The sequence below is a fragment of the Carica papaya genome, chromosome 3 (genome assembly GCF_054855325.1).
Source record: "Carica papaya isolate Zhongbai chromosome 3, ASM5485532v1, whole genome shotgun sequence".
Lineage (NCBI taxonomy): Eukaryota > Viridiplantae > Streptophyta > Magnoliopsida > Brassicales > Caricaceae > Carica > Carica papaya.
This window is the reverse complement of record NC_142311.1, coordinates 2,345,995-2,361,275: the sequence shown is the minus strand read 5'-3', so window position 1 is coordinate 2,361,275 and position 15,281 is coordinate 2,345,995.

Genomic DNA, 15,281 nt, shown 5'->3' with positions numbered 1-15,281 from the left:
TTCTAGGATAAAATTTATTATGTTATTTACAATTATCTTGTTAAGCGGATTATTGATTTGATAATTATTAAAATATCTATCTCTTCATTTCTTTAAATTATAAGAAATTATAGAGATTAACGAATCTAAATAATTGTCACTACTTACGAACATTAACCTGGAAGATTCAAACGAACATTATCTACTCGTGAACTATCTAATTACAAATTGATTTAATTACGTAATTGAAGCACATGTAATGAAATTAAATTATTAAACAAAAGTGTAATAAGTTTTTGAACAAAACAAAGCATTATAATATGTATACGCATATGATTTATACATAGTATATAGCATGGACTTGGTTTTACATGAGAAAGTCACGTAAGTAGAAGTGGCCTAAACTCCAAACCTTGATTTTATTTTTTATGTTAGTCTTTATCTTCTTGAACGATATGTTAGTGTATATACACTTGGAGTAAATGAAATTGATTTATGAAATTTATTAAATTATATTCGAAATTCAATTATTTTTTAATTTATTTTAAATTATTTAAGATATTATTTTTATAATTTTTAAAATTAATTTTATTTTTCTCAAACATAGCCTTAATATATATATATATATATATATATATATACACCTTCTATAATTGATAAGCCATACCTAGTCATATATAGAGTCATTTATTACAATCAATCAATTTCAATAGGTGACATGATTTTTTTAACTATTTAAATAAAGTTATTAGCTTTTTTAGGCTACTATTTTTGTAATCTAATAATTATTTTTTTTGTTAAGCAATATTAATTTTCAAAGAAAGTATAATTAAATTTTGAAATAGTATTTATGGCATTAAATTATAAGAAAAAGTACACCCAAATAATTTAAAGGGCAATAAATCAAATTCTAGAAAAAGATAATATAATTTCGTGTTGTATGATATCATTTATTGGTGCTTAGACTCTTGGGTACCCTTTTAATTAGTTTCAAAATATTTAATTACATTAATTAGGTCAACAAATCAACTAAGACTAGAAACTTATTTTTTAATATATATATGTGTGTGTGTAGAGTATTATAATTAGAATTACAAATGACCTCGTAATTAATTAATTAATTAATTAGTAATTACTTTGAATTAAAACTAATAATTTTTTTAGGAGAAAAAGTAAACGTTCTTTAGTGGGAAGTGTATTAATTGGAGTATTAGATGATAAAATTACACAATTGTGGCAACATCATTAGAACTTGGATAACAAAATCTAGAATATTTAATATAATCAAAATGATTAATGCAATATTATTGAAATTTCAAACACTAATTAATTAGTGTTTTAAAACTATTACCCAACATATATTTGAAGTTTAAATTTGCCTTTTTTAAAAAAATGATAATTTTATATAAAACTATTTTTTAAAAAATTTGCGAAAGCCATAAAGAAAATTGAAGTTATACGAATAATGGGCTTTACCAAGTGAGTACGAACAAAGATTGATTTTGCTAATGGGCTGGCTGATGCCATTGCTTTTCTTATATAAAAAAAAAAAATGTGTTACGGTAAATAACACGTATCATAATCCTTAATTAATCGGGTTTAAAATTTAAGTAATTCGTGTATTAGAGATATATTTTCTATTTATTCCTAGATTAATACTTTGATTTTTTTAATATTCTATTATTTAATTAATTAATGCTTAAACGAAAATTTGATTTAAAAAAATGGGACCATTCCACGACATTAAAAACAAGAGCTTTCGCTGAGTACATTTTGTTATTTTCCCTCCCGAGATTAACCCAAGATTACAAATCACTAATCAGGCCGAGCCCATTAAAATAATTTATAGTACTTTTACCAAAATTTGGTATAATTAAGATTAATTAATTTCTGAATACTTAATAATTATTAATTATTTTTTATAAAGTAAGGTTTGGTACAAAGCTTTAATGGGCCCAGATAGTGCAGCATAAGGGCCTAATGAGGTAAGCTACACAAGTCTATTAATAAGAGGCTGACTTTTGACCTTTTTTAGGCTTCCCTAATTATAGCCATATGGACCTTCCTACACCCGAACACCACCTTAACTTTTTCCTCCACATTTTTAGTAACACGTGGAACTACCCCCCAATTTTTTATTATTGTTATTTTTTATTTTTTGAAGGAAATTAAATTAAATTATTAATTAATTATTGAATTAATTTTTTTTTTGGTGTGGACTTTAAGGAGAAAGCAGTTTCGATCATGCAATGCAGAGAGAGAGAGAGAAGGAGACGAGGCCAAAAGCTTTTCTTCTTCTTCTTCTTCTTCTTCGTTAGTAATTTTACTAATTCCAAAAAGTAAAATCACCGTCCGTCACTCACCGTCTGCCCACACAACCTACTGAAGAAGGACACGTGTGGTTTTCTGCACATTCGAACGTGACAGACTTGGGTACTGGGATTTTCCTAGGCTTCTCTTTTTCGCAGTGTTGTTTTAGCTCCCGCAACCCAACACCAGACGGATTTACTCTTTAAAAACAAACTCTAACGCCCACGCGCCCAGAACAATTTCGATAATCACGCGAATCGTAAATGTATAAATCTTTTATAATTTAATAATTAAAATATCGAACGATTAATTATTTTATATTTTTAAATATACGTTAAAAACTCATAAGAGCGCGTGGTGTACGTAGGTGGGGGGGAGTCTGGAGAAGATAAAGACAAAAAGGAGGGAGATGTCGCGGGGTTATATTGAGCCGGTGGTCACGTACGCAGGGCTCGAGACGACGCAAAGTAAAAAGCACAAAAGGAAAAAGTAGTCTCGGCATGTGCGTCACACACCCCTCTCGCCCTACACCCTACTAGATCTGCGCTGTATTACAATATCCAATCCCCCTCCCCCCAGTCCCACCCACTCCCGCGTGTACCGCACACTCTGACGATTTAAGAGACGTGACGGAAGTGAAAATAAGAGCAAGTGGTGGGAGCAGCCGCGCCGCTTTCTTTCTTTCTTTTTTTGAGACGGTGGATTGGAATTAACCACAAGTTTGATTCCTTCCGATTTTTCAAAAAAAATTTAAAATTTTAAATAATAAAAATTAAATTATTCACTTATTTTTATTAAAAAAAAAAAGGAAATTCTCTTCGTGTCTTAACTTTCTGGTTCCGTTCCCTTCGAATTGTTGTTACTTCCTACTTGGTTAACGTCGCTATCAAAGTATCCCCTTCCCCACACCCCCTCTCCCGGTGGGGCCCTCCTTAGTATGAGATGTGAGGGGTATTTACGTAATTACAACCACGACACTAAACAGTTCACGCAGTATCCAGCCGTTGCTTCATTTCCACTTTCTCGCTTTCAATAAAACCCTCCGGCTTTTCATTAATTGCTCTTATTTCCCCTCCCATTTATAAATAAATTTAATAAATAGTATAAGAAATAAATTAATTTAATTATATAAATTATAAATTAAAGACTTCTAAGTCGATGAGATGAGTCATCCCTCATTCACGATGATGATGATGAACGTTGATTGAGATGACGTGGTGAGATGACCTTCGACGATGGTCGGTGATTCATTAATTAGTTGTGGACGGTCCAAAACAAGTCACTCTGCACGTGACGCAGGAAAAAAAAAAAAACAAAAATTCAAAATTAACGAAATTAGACAAACTACTAATTACAATTTCTAAATATAATTATTAATAATGGAGGATTATAAGGAAGAGGAGTAAATAAGAGCAGAAGGAGATTGATAAAAGCAGGAGAGGGACAGAGGGCACGGTGCTCGAAGGAGGAAAAATGAGGCATAAAATAATTAAATAAATAAATAAAATAATAATTGAGAGCGACAGGCCTACCTAAATTTGCGGAGGTGGCGTGCTGTCTCAACTCCGCCGTACGATTGCGGGTCCCATCCAATTATCTTCTTTTTTCGTCACTTCTGATTTTGTTCTTTTCTTATTTATTTATTTATTTAATATCCAAATTTAAAATTAAATAGGGTCTACACTCAATATAGAATTATATTTATTTTTTAAAATAGTGAGTATGAATTATATTATTTGAATCAAACATTTTTAGCATTTAATTAATAATCTACGTACTAAATACTCGTTAATTTACTTAATTAATTGTATAATTAATAAACAAGGTATTGATTAATATTTTAGTTTTCAATCTAAATCTAAATTAATGGTATCATCAACCTTAATCTAAATTTATTTATATATTAAATTCGATTTGGACCCACCTTACAAAAATTGTTCTCATATATATTATATATAAAAAAATTAACAAAATAGATAAATATTTTAAATTCAAATCTTGACTTATCTAGATCTAACATGATATAACTTTTTTTAACATATAAATTCATATTAGATCGGTTTCGTGGATAATAAAAAAAAAAAAATTAGTAATTACAAGTTCATACTTAATTTTTTAAAATTTATTCAAATACCATTCATTAATTATGTATATATACTTTTTAATTTTTCATTATTTTAATAAATAATATTATTTTTATATTAATAAATAAAATAAATATATCAAATTCAGATTATATAAACTTAATTTTGATACAATATAATTAATAAAAAAATATAAGCCATTCAAATTTATTTTTTATAAACACGAATCGAGTTTAATTATGTAAAACTAAACGTAAACAATAAGAAATACAAAAATATATATATCTTATACGTATATGACATGAATATTTAAAGCTATCATATGTATTGTACTTAACGGTAGATTAACTAATTGCATTGACCCTAATCTTTTTAATAATTAAATTACTAAACGAATTACTTCATTATTTTATATAATTCAACACGAAGATAATTATAATATAATACGGATATAGAGATATATATATAATTCCATACCCGCTTTATATGCTATTTTCATGTGCAACCATTAATTCTCATTCGATAAAAGATTTTGTACCATCAGTCTATGAGCCTACAAATAATATGTAGCCACCTAATAAAAAACAAACCAAAGAAAAAACCAAATTTATTTAATTACTTAAATAATAAATATCTTGTATTTTTTTGTCTTAATTATTTAAAATTTATTAATAATTTACATATATATTTTTTATGTAATCAAACTAAATGAGGGGCTATAAAATGATTTAGTAGTTAGGTTAAGTAAATCCCAAGGGAGAATAGTATTATCCTATCCTGTCACAGCATAGCATAGCATATCCCAAGAGGGAATATTTGCCTTGATGTATTCTTGTTGGTTTCTGCAATGGCAGGATCTGCTTCTAATTGCTCAAATTCAATTAAATTCCACTTTAAATTTTCCTTTTTATTTTCATTATGAATTCTGTCACGTTGATGGGAAACCCAAAAGAAATTTAAAAATAAAAATAAAAAACCCACCAAAATTAGAAATTAAAAGAGTATAAAATATGAAAAGGGTATTATGAAACGGTCTTATATATATATATATATATATATATATATATATATATACATACGTGTGATCTGGTGCAGCAGTAACAGAGCATGATCCATGATTCCATGCACATTCACCCAAAAATGGTAAAGAGTTATATATATCTCTATATATATATATATATATCTAATATATGAAATAAAGATTAATTCGGATATAACCCGTAATTATTACCTTAATTAAAAATTTTAATTATTAGAAATATTTATTAAGTATAATTTGATCGTACCAATATATTTCAAATAAATTAATATATTTATTTGAAAATTTACGTTCGCGAGGGCTTAGTTTTGGATGTATTTGGGGTAAAATTGTAATTGTACACGACTGTCGAAAGGAGAGGAATGATGTGGTGTGGTGGCAACTGTTTGGTGGTCAACGGTGAATAGAAGATGGAACCGTCTGATTAGATTTGTGTGTTTGACATTTTTGGAGTTTAATGTTTGACGTGATCGGCGATAGAATAGGGGGAGGGGGCTCCAAGCTGGCTGACTGGCTGGCCGGCCCCGCTTATTCTTGTCAGGATCAATCTCTGGGACTTGTTTGGTTACAGTTGTTACTTTATTTCAAATCATATATTCTTTTTGGGAAAGAATCAAAAATCAAAATCAAGCAACCTTTGAATTCTTTATTTTTTAAAAAAAATATATATTTAAATATTTAGATTAAAAATTACAATTATTTTCCCTTTACTCTTATAAATACCCATTTGATTTATTATATCAATTTTAATTTTATATTTAATACTACAATCGTATATATATATACATATAAATTCATATATTACAAAATTAATTTATTCAATTAAAAAAAAAATAAAAGAAGGGACTCCAAATTCATGTGGGTTTGTGGAGGGAGGAGTGATTGGTTACCATTTTCAAGAACATTACAATGTGGGACTTCATACTAATTAGTGGCCTTCTTCCAAAATCTATCAAACACTTTTCCAATGAGTTCGTGACCCCAAAAAAAAAAAAAAAAAAAACAAAAAAAAACAATTAAAATTTATTTTTTAAATATTTATTAAAAATAAAATATTAAAAACTAAATTATAATAATTAATTTGTTAAATTAACATAAATAGAGACATGTGACCGGAAACCGAAGAGCAAGAGAATGGAGGAGGGGTAGGGGAGCCACCGCCCTTTTGTAACTGGCTTCCACGTGTCATCATACCCGTCAACCGGTTAATCGAGCTCTCGTGGCTAGCTTCCACGTGTCCGAAACCCATTAACCCGTTTGAGCCTAAGCCATGAGGGTCACACCCTCTAGTATCTCCAACACCCTACACACACGCCTACTCCCTAACCCTATCCCACCATCATCACATACTTACATGTACGTTTCTAGCCATGCACCACTTTTTTGTATTTATCATGCTCTTTACTTGTTTTTTTCTAAAAAATATTTTATTTTAAATAATTACTAAAAAAAATTATATATTTTTAAATTAAAATTAAATTTTACGAATTTAAATAATAAAAAAATACAACTTGTTATTTTGAATGTGTAAGATAGGCTTTATTCAAAATTACAAATCATTACATAAATAAAAGCTTCACTTTTTTATAGTTTTTACGGTTGAGTTTTAAAATGTGAATTCAAGTAATATGTTATTTAAATAATAATAATAATAATAATAAAATGCACATTATTTTATTATATAAAAAAAAGCTTGATTAAAATATAGTAATTAATATAGTTTAAGATCACGTTTTAATAGACACTTTTAAAGACAACTCCTAACTAACAATGACTATTTGAATTTAAAATTAAAAATTGACTGTTTAAATAATTTATAGAAAATTAAGAACATGTGACATCTTTTTTGTCTTAAAAGTATAACTAGCCTTTTCTCCATGTATACATTATTAATAAAACTAGCACATGTGAATTTTATAATCACCAATATTTAAATTTTAGATTTTTATCATAAACTAAAATCTAGATAATGGCTGGGTTAAAATACATTGACTAGTATACCTGTAACGACTTACTTTTTCCGTTGATAAATGAGTGTTATTTCACACGTATAACCTAATAAATTCACGCAGCGTTAAGCGAAAAAACTTAAGATTCAATCATTCCTTATACAGAATTACAAGCTATGAGACTTACAAAATTCTTTACATTTCATAAGTATAATATAATCAAACTGACTTTACAAAACAAACTCTTACTGACATTAAACGTTCTTCAAAGTCTTTATTCGATCTTAAACTTACTCTTCATCTGCACTGATCTGCATTTGGGGGGTGTGAATTGATGTGAGCTTCACGGACTCAATAAGTAAAAGGATAAGTGCCTACAACAAAAACATACACACACTCAATCACCAAATATTCTAAATCAATTTACTCCGTAAATATTCATAATTTTTTATCTCAGTATTATGACTCATGACATAAACAGTCCCGCAAATATCATAATTCAAAATTCAATATCACAATTTAAATAGTAAGTAGTTCAATACTTATTAATTCAGTAATTCAGTATTGTAACTTCACTCATGATTTATTCATATCAGTTTATATTTTATTAAAAATACATTCACCGTGCGATGCTATTTTCGTCGGCATCAATTAGGGTAGTAAGGATCATCTCTACCACATGAATGTGTTACAATTTAGTTCACAGTTCACAATCAATTTGTAGTTCTTATCGCTTCGTCACGTCGAGCTGAAGCCATATCAATAGGTAAGGTTCAGCACAGTCACATGTCGAAAGGCTACACACACACCCACACCCCTTTGTGATACCAGTTAAATGAATTTTTTCTTATTTTAAAATTTTTTATATTATTCTTTTTAATAATTAGGTTCATCACTATATGACTTACTTAGACATGCTGCAAATGCCAACAACTTAAAAGATAATAAGATCATAAATTAAATACAAAAGTGAAATAATAAAGTTTAGGGTTTACATTCCCTACACAATAATTTAAAATACCCAATAGGGTTATAAGAATATCTCAACTAAAAGAACAAATAAAAATCAAAGAAATAAACAAAAGGTATATAACTGAGCATTATAGGATGACCCTCACTAGCTTTTGAAGTGAGTCCGGATTGTGAACTATTCACAACACTCTTATTGATCGGGATTTGGGTATTAGTCAGCTGAATATGAAATAGTTAATGAAATAGTGAACTACACTAACTTAATAAGAATATCACACCACTTACTGATATAAAGACTAAATGTTGGTAAAAATAATAAAATAACAAATGTAACTCTTGATCTAAGTAAATTCATTATTATAATGAAAATCATTTATTGCATATATTTATCGTTGCGAGATTTTTAAAATCGACCTATAGAGACAATAACTCAAATAACATTCTAATCTCATATTTAAGTGAGCAAAACCAATAACTTTTCCTTTTTATTTATCTATTGGTATGTCCGGGGGTTCATAGGAATGTTCCACTGTGCATAAATACATATCCAACATTGTTAACTAACTGGCCGTCCCCATACTCCGTCCGATATGAACGTCAAAAATATAATTTTTTAATACCCCGTTTGGTATGAGGCAACGTTCACGGTAGGGTTTCATATGTACTTGGTCCGTCCACCATCTCTTATGATATCCAATAAGCCTACCATTCATCAATTAACATGACCAAATAATTTTTTGCTTACATATTAATTTCTAATTTTGCAAATTAACCGTATATCAAGTAATACATATATCAAAGAAGCACAATTGAATCGTTTAACAATTCTAATATATCATCATGTATTTAAAGTTGTAAATTACAAATCAGTTACACAGGACAACATATAAATTACTAATTAGTTTCGGCTCTATTAGTAACTTTTAACTATTCTCAAAAAAATTTATATAACACAAAATACCATATTATTGACTATTAAGCTTTAATTCCATAATAGAGAATAAAGTGAGAGATTGTTACCCGAATCGGTATCTGAAATACCAAACTTTATACTGCGCTTACTGCCAGTTCCTGAATTTTTTGAATTTTCCTACAAAGATTAACACACACTTCACGTACCTAAAAATACCTAAAAAATCTAAAATTGGTTTTAAAAATCTTTTTTCGGCAATTTTGGAACTCTGGCACGGTGGCACCGCCGTGCTCCGGCGATGGTACCACTGTCCGCGGTGACGGTTTACCTCAGCCTAGTTGTTTTCAGCAAGTTTTAGCTAATGTTGGCCGGTTTTATACCCATCTTTGCGAGAAAATATGTTAGAAAATCTCGATTGGCTGAAAAAAGTCAAAAAACAGAAACCAATCGACGGTAGAATTTTATGGTGGGGCGACTCCGTCGGCTCACCTTCGCGACTAGTTGTTTTTCTTCGGTCAACCTGTATAAAACAGAAAGATGAACGCAATGGTGAAAAAATCACAAGAAATGGGAAACGGGAAGGGGCTCATTGTATGTGGTTGCGGGTTCTGTCTCCAGTGGCATCCCCGGACTTTACCCGCAGTTTTTGCTTCATTTATCATTTTTTTTACTTCGCATGGGGGTGCTCGGAATCAAATTTCAAGCGGATAGGAGAATTTTTAAATTTTTTTGGCGGTCGAAGTAGGCTCTGGTGCGGCAGCGAGCGACAATCAACTCCCTTCTCCTACAACTGGTTCTTCTTCTCCAACGGGAGATTGGCGACTAGGGTTTGGCTTCTGAATGATGTGAAATATTTATACCCTTATCGCGTAAATTTAGGCCATTTATCTGTTTGATCGCGACTGTCTGATAGCGTTTAAATAGAAAATAAATTTAAACAATTCATCATGATTTGATAACGATTATCCGATCGCGTTTAAAGAGAGAACAAATATAGACCATTTATCGCGTTTAATCACAACCGTCTGATCGCGTTTAATCGCAACCAATCCAAACCCTCCACACCTGCGGGAATGCTTCCGGGCCATCCGATTGCGGGGCACGCGGATCACGAACATAGCCTCCTACGTTGCACTGAGTCAGTGCGCCTTGCCACATGGTGCACTTGGATTTATCGAGACTGCTAACTGGGCGGTTTTACGTGGCGTACTTTTCTTTAATTGTGTTATGATCCCCCAGTTTCTAATTTTTGTTTTCAAAAACGCATTCCGACCTAAATTTTCACCCATTTTTTTTGCAAAATTATTTTCAATTCCATCATCAATCAGTTTTTTCCATCATTCCTCATTAAAATAAAATTTATTAATTTTAAAAATAGGTTTTTTTATACATTCTTGATGTTAAAATTAATTTTGCACCAAATTTCGACTCCGGGTATTACACATGCACCTATTTATATATCATATATATTATTACTTAACATACCTACGTAATAAGCACAATATATACTCTTTATACGCACAATTATTATCTCAAATAAGTATATATAAACACGCAACACGTACGACATGAATGTACTTGTATATTTACACAAGGCGTATATATATATATATATATTCTATAAGCAAACACAAACAAGTTATTCACTCATATATACACACGTTACACAAACTACAATTATTCACACATATATATACGTCACACACACGTATAACTTGAGAACTAGCATGCAGAGGATATGCATATACCTATAAGTAGCAATATGAATACATAATTATATGTCATACACAATATCATGTAGGTTTCTAATCATATACAATTTCACACATGCAAATAAAATGAGTTCACATAACTCGTGGTAGAAAAATTAAACAGTTTATAAAGTCGGTAAACAATTAATTTTAACAAAAAAAAAAGTTCGTAAAAACATGAGGGATATTGAATGAGACTAACCAAATATCTTACCTACCGTCGAATCAGGAGGTGTAAGAATCCTTAGTGGTTCAAATGTACGGTCATCTCTAAATTTTGACTACTGTTTATATTATTTTCTCATTTACAACTAAAAACATAATTGTTAAATGAAAAAAACTTGCAAAAATAATTAAGATACAAAAGTGGATCAAGTTATTACCATAAATACACAATCTCATTCACCGAAATCGTCATACGCCAACACACGCACAGTTCACCATACACCACTACAAGACCACCGCCAAACCACCGCGCCCCACTGTTAGAATCGTCATTCACTATCGTGACTCGATTAGCAACCACAGTAAAATGCCTCATGCATTCGGATCTGGTACGGGTATGATGGGATCGCACTGAAAAATACCGTGGACCCACGGAATCTTACGATTGGCCACTACGCGCAAGCCTTCTTCTCTGGTAAATCCATTACGGTCTCCTCCTTTCTTGGTCGCACGTCGGGCCCCTTTGTTTTTTTGGATTCATGCGGCCGTCAGTAACACAGATTCTGCTATCGCATGCACTAGACATGTCTTATCTCTCTCTCTCTCTCATGAGTTGCTTTCTTTCTTTTCGTGATCCACTTTCTCTCTCCTTTTTTATTTCTTCTTTTTCTTTTATAAGGCGGGAGGACAGAGTGCCCTGCACGCCTTTTCTTCCTTCTAGGTGCAACTCCCGACTTCTTCCTCGTCTTCTTCCGTAGCAATAAGGTTTATTTCTTTTTTCTGTTTCTATCTGTAAAATGGCATCATTTTGATGTTCTCAAAACGAAGTCATTTTCACCTCCTTCCCTTTTTCCTTTCTTCATATTAAAACGACGTCGTTTTGGTTTTTTCTACTTTCTAATAAGGAGATTGGTTGAATTTTTTTATCTCAATCGGATTGTTATGATAAATAGTATCATAACAATTGATGCAATAAAAAATTCAAAGGTCATCAAGACCACACTTAGGGTTGAGATTTGACATCTTCTCGAAGTGATCATTCCCCGGCTGCCCTATTTAGTTGGGGTCTTCCTCTCCTCGTGTCCTTGTACCTACATTTCATAATAAAGGGTTGAGATTTTAGTTTTATTGAATTGTTCTAACCTTTTAGATAAGCAATGGTTTCGATGAACGCAGCTCTGATACCAATTATAAAGACCCAAAATGTAATTGAATAATAACTTTAAATTTATAAGATATTAGCGGAAGCAATTAAGAATTTATGATTTACATTCCTTGTATAGTTTAATAAGAATGTCAAATAGGATTACGATAATGTTCTTTGAAGGTAATTAAAATAACAAAAAGAAAAGTGTAACTAGAAATCTTTGGGGTTAACCTCCGCTATGCAACCGGTATGAAATGGGATACAACCTTTAATTGCTAACTTTCTTACTGCTCATGATTCAAATCTTGGTCGTCCTGATTTAAAAAGGTTGCTGAAGGAGAGTGAACTATACTAACTAGTAAGAATGTCAATACTTTACTACCAATACGGAAAACCAAAAAGTTGTAAAAAATTACAAAACAATCAATGGAACTATTTTTATTTTTAGATAAATTTATTTAATTTAAAATGTTAGTTTCATACTCAACTTTTAATTTATCCTATACTGCTTATGAATGAAAGAATTAAGATAGCAATATATTATGCACTTTAAGAAACAAACAATAATCAAATTTTACCTTTTTACTTACTTATCGATGTCGTTGAGGGTTCATAAGGGTACTTACTACACAAATACCTAATATATAATATATTAATCACCCGGTCGTCCCCATACCCTGTCCAGTAATGGGCGCCAAATGTATCACTACCTTAATACCCCATCCAGTATAAGCGTGAATAAAAATACTTTCCAACCCATTACGGTATAGGATTTTTCATTTGTGTTCAACTGAGATAACGTTCACGGTAGAGTTTGCCCTATATACTGGGTTCGTACACCATTTCCCATTATGGTTTGATAAACTTAACTAACACATACATGTCCACATCATCATTTAACCATCAATTACTTGCGACAATCTCATTTTATAATTACAGTACAATATGACGATAATTAAATAGACAATGTAATCTAATACACAATAATTAAAGGAGGTGAAATCACGGCATTCGTTCAAGCCAGTTAACTGATAGAGATAAAATGGTTGAGTAAACTAATAAGTGAGAAATCAATTAAACCTAATAAATTAAAGTGCATGTAGTAGTAGTAAACAAACAAAGTAGTATAATAATAAATAAGCAGTATAGATAAACTAGAATAATTATACACTGATCAATTACCTGCTCCATCAGTTACCTCTATTTAATTAATCATGGGTTGCCACTGTTTATAAGTTTCACCGTTTATTATTTATTAAATTTTAGTTAACGTAATGGGAGAAATGATGATAGATTCTTACTCAGTATTCGAAATATCATTTTTCACTACACTTCCCAGCGGTTTTCGATTTTTAAATTTCTTGGATTTTTATGCGAAAACGAAAAAACGCTTCAGATAACACGTGAATACTCGAGAAACGACCAAAAAAGGTTTTAAAATCTTTCAAGGCTCGTTTAGGGTTCCTGCGCAGCAGTGCTGCTGTGTTTTGGCGCCGGTTCCGTCACCTATGATGCTGTCTCCTCTCGATTTGGCTGGTCCTGTCCGAAAACTTAGAAAACTCGAAGTTAGGCGACCTCTGTTGGCAAAAAAAAAATCAAGACTTATCGGCTGGTGGGGTGTGGTAATTTCGCCGTTTCTCTTTCACGGTCGGGATTTTTATTCGGTCGCCCTGCACTAGAAATGAATGAAGAATCCAATGGTCGAAAAATGAAAGGAAACGAAAAGAAAATTCAGGCTCATCGGAGGGGTTCTGGGTCGTTGGTGCGACAGCTCGACCAAGCTCTGTCCTCTATTTTTGGCTTTTTCTTTGGCTTTTCGACATCGATATGGATTTGGAGTGACAAAGAATTAAAATATAGGTCGAAAGAAAAGAAAAAATTCACCTTCCTGCGTCGGCGAGGGTTTTGTTGCGGCAGTGACGGTGGCTAACTTCTCTTTCGACTGACCTTATTCTTATTCTCTGACGGGCTTGTTGCGGTTAGGGTTAAGATTTTGGTGGATGTGGTGTTTAAATACTCCTCCCCTTTAAATTCGTACCGTCTGTTTGAGGATGCGTGACCCAATCTCTGCCGTTAGATCCGTCTTATTTGGGGAACGTATCAAGACTGTATAGTTGAATGCATTAGGACCGTTCGATTGTGCTTGAAGAATAAATAAATCTGGATTGTTCATTCATGCGCGAGTGGATTTGGGTTGTCAGATCGGTTGACATGCGGGTTGACGCGAAGCTTCCCGCGTGTCTACCATGCGGTGCACGAAGATTGGTCGCGCTGCTGACATGGCGGTCCTAGATGGCCACTTTTCAAAATTTTTTCACTTTTGCTCCAATTTTTTGATTTTTTTTTTCGAAAAGGTCATTTTTTATTTATAGTTTGACCATGACTTTTAATTTTTTTTAGTATAAATTAAAATATAAATTTTCTAATTTTATTACTAATATAATTTTAATTATCTCGATCTTAAATTCCGAACTTTGGTGTTACATTACGTTTATGGCTTAAGAAAAAACTAATTCACAAATATGAATTATTTTGTGGGGAATTAATATTAAAATGCAATATAGTTTATATGCTTACTATGTGGTTTTTAAATGAATAAATATATTTTTTAACATAAAAACTATGTATTATTTTGATTTTATGATTTAAAAGTATTAAAATTTAAAAATAATTACAACAAAGATCTAGATCAAACTTTCAAGTATTTATATTTTTAAATAAATTAAAATTAATTTATTACGTAATTATTAGTTAATTGAAATTAGTTTGATTACTACCTTTATAAATAATAAAATTTTTATAAAATATTATTCGTATTTTCACTGACAAATGCAATCTAAAGACATTGTACCACCGCAACCTCTAAACCCTAAAATGAAATTAAAATAATAATAATAATAATAAAAACTCCATATTTTTAAATGTTACAAAAACAGAAATAAATATTAAATGTGCGAGTCAAGGGCGTTTCT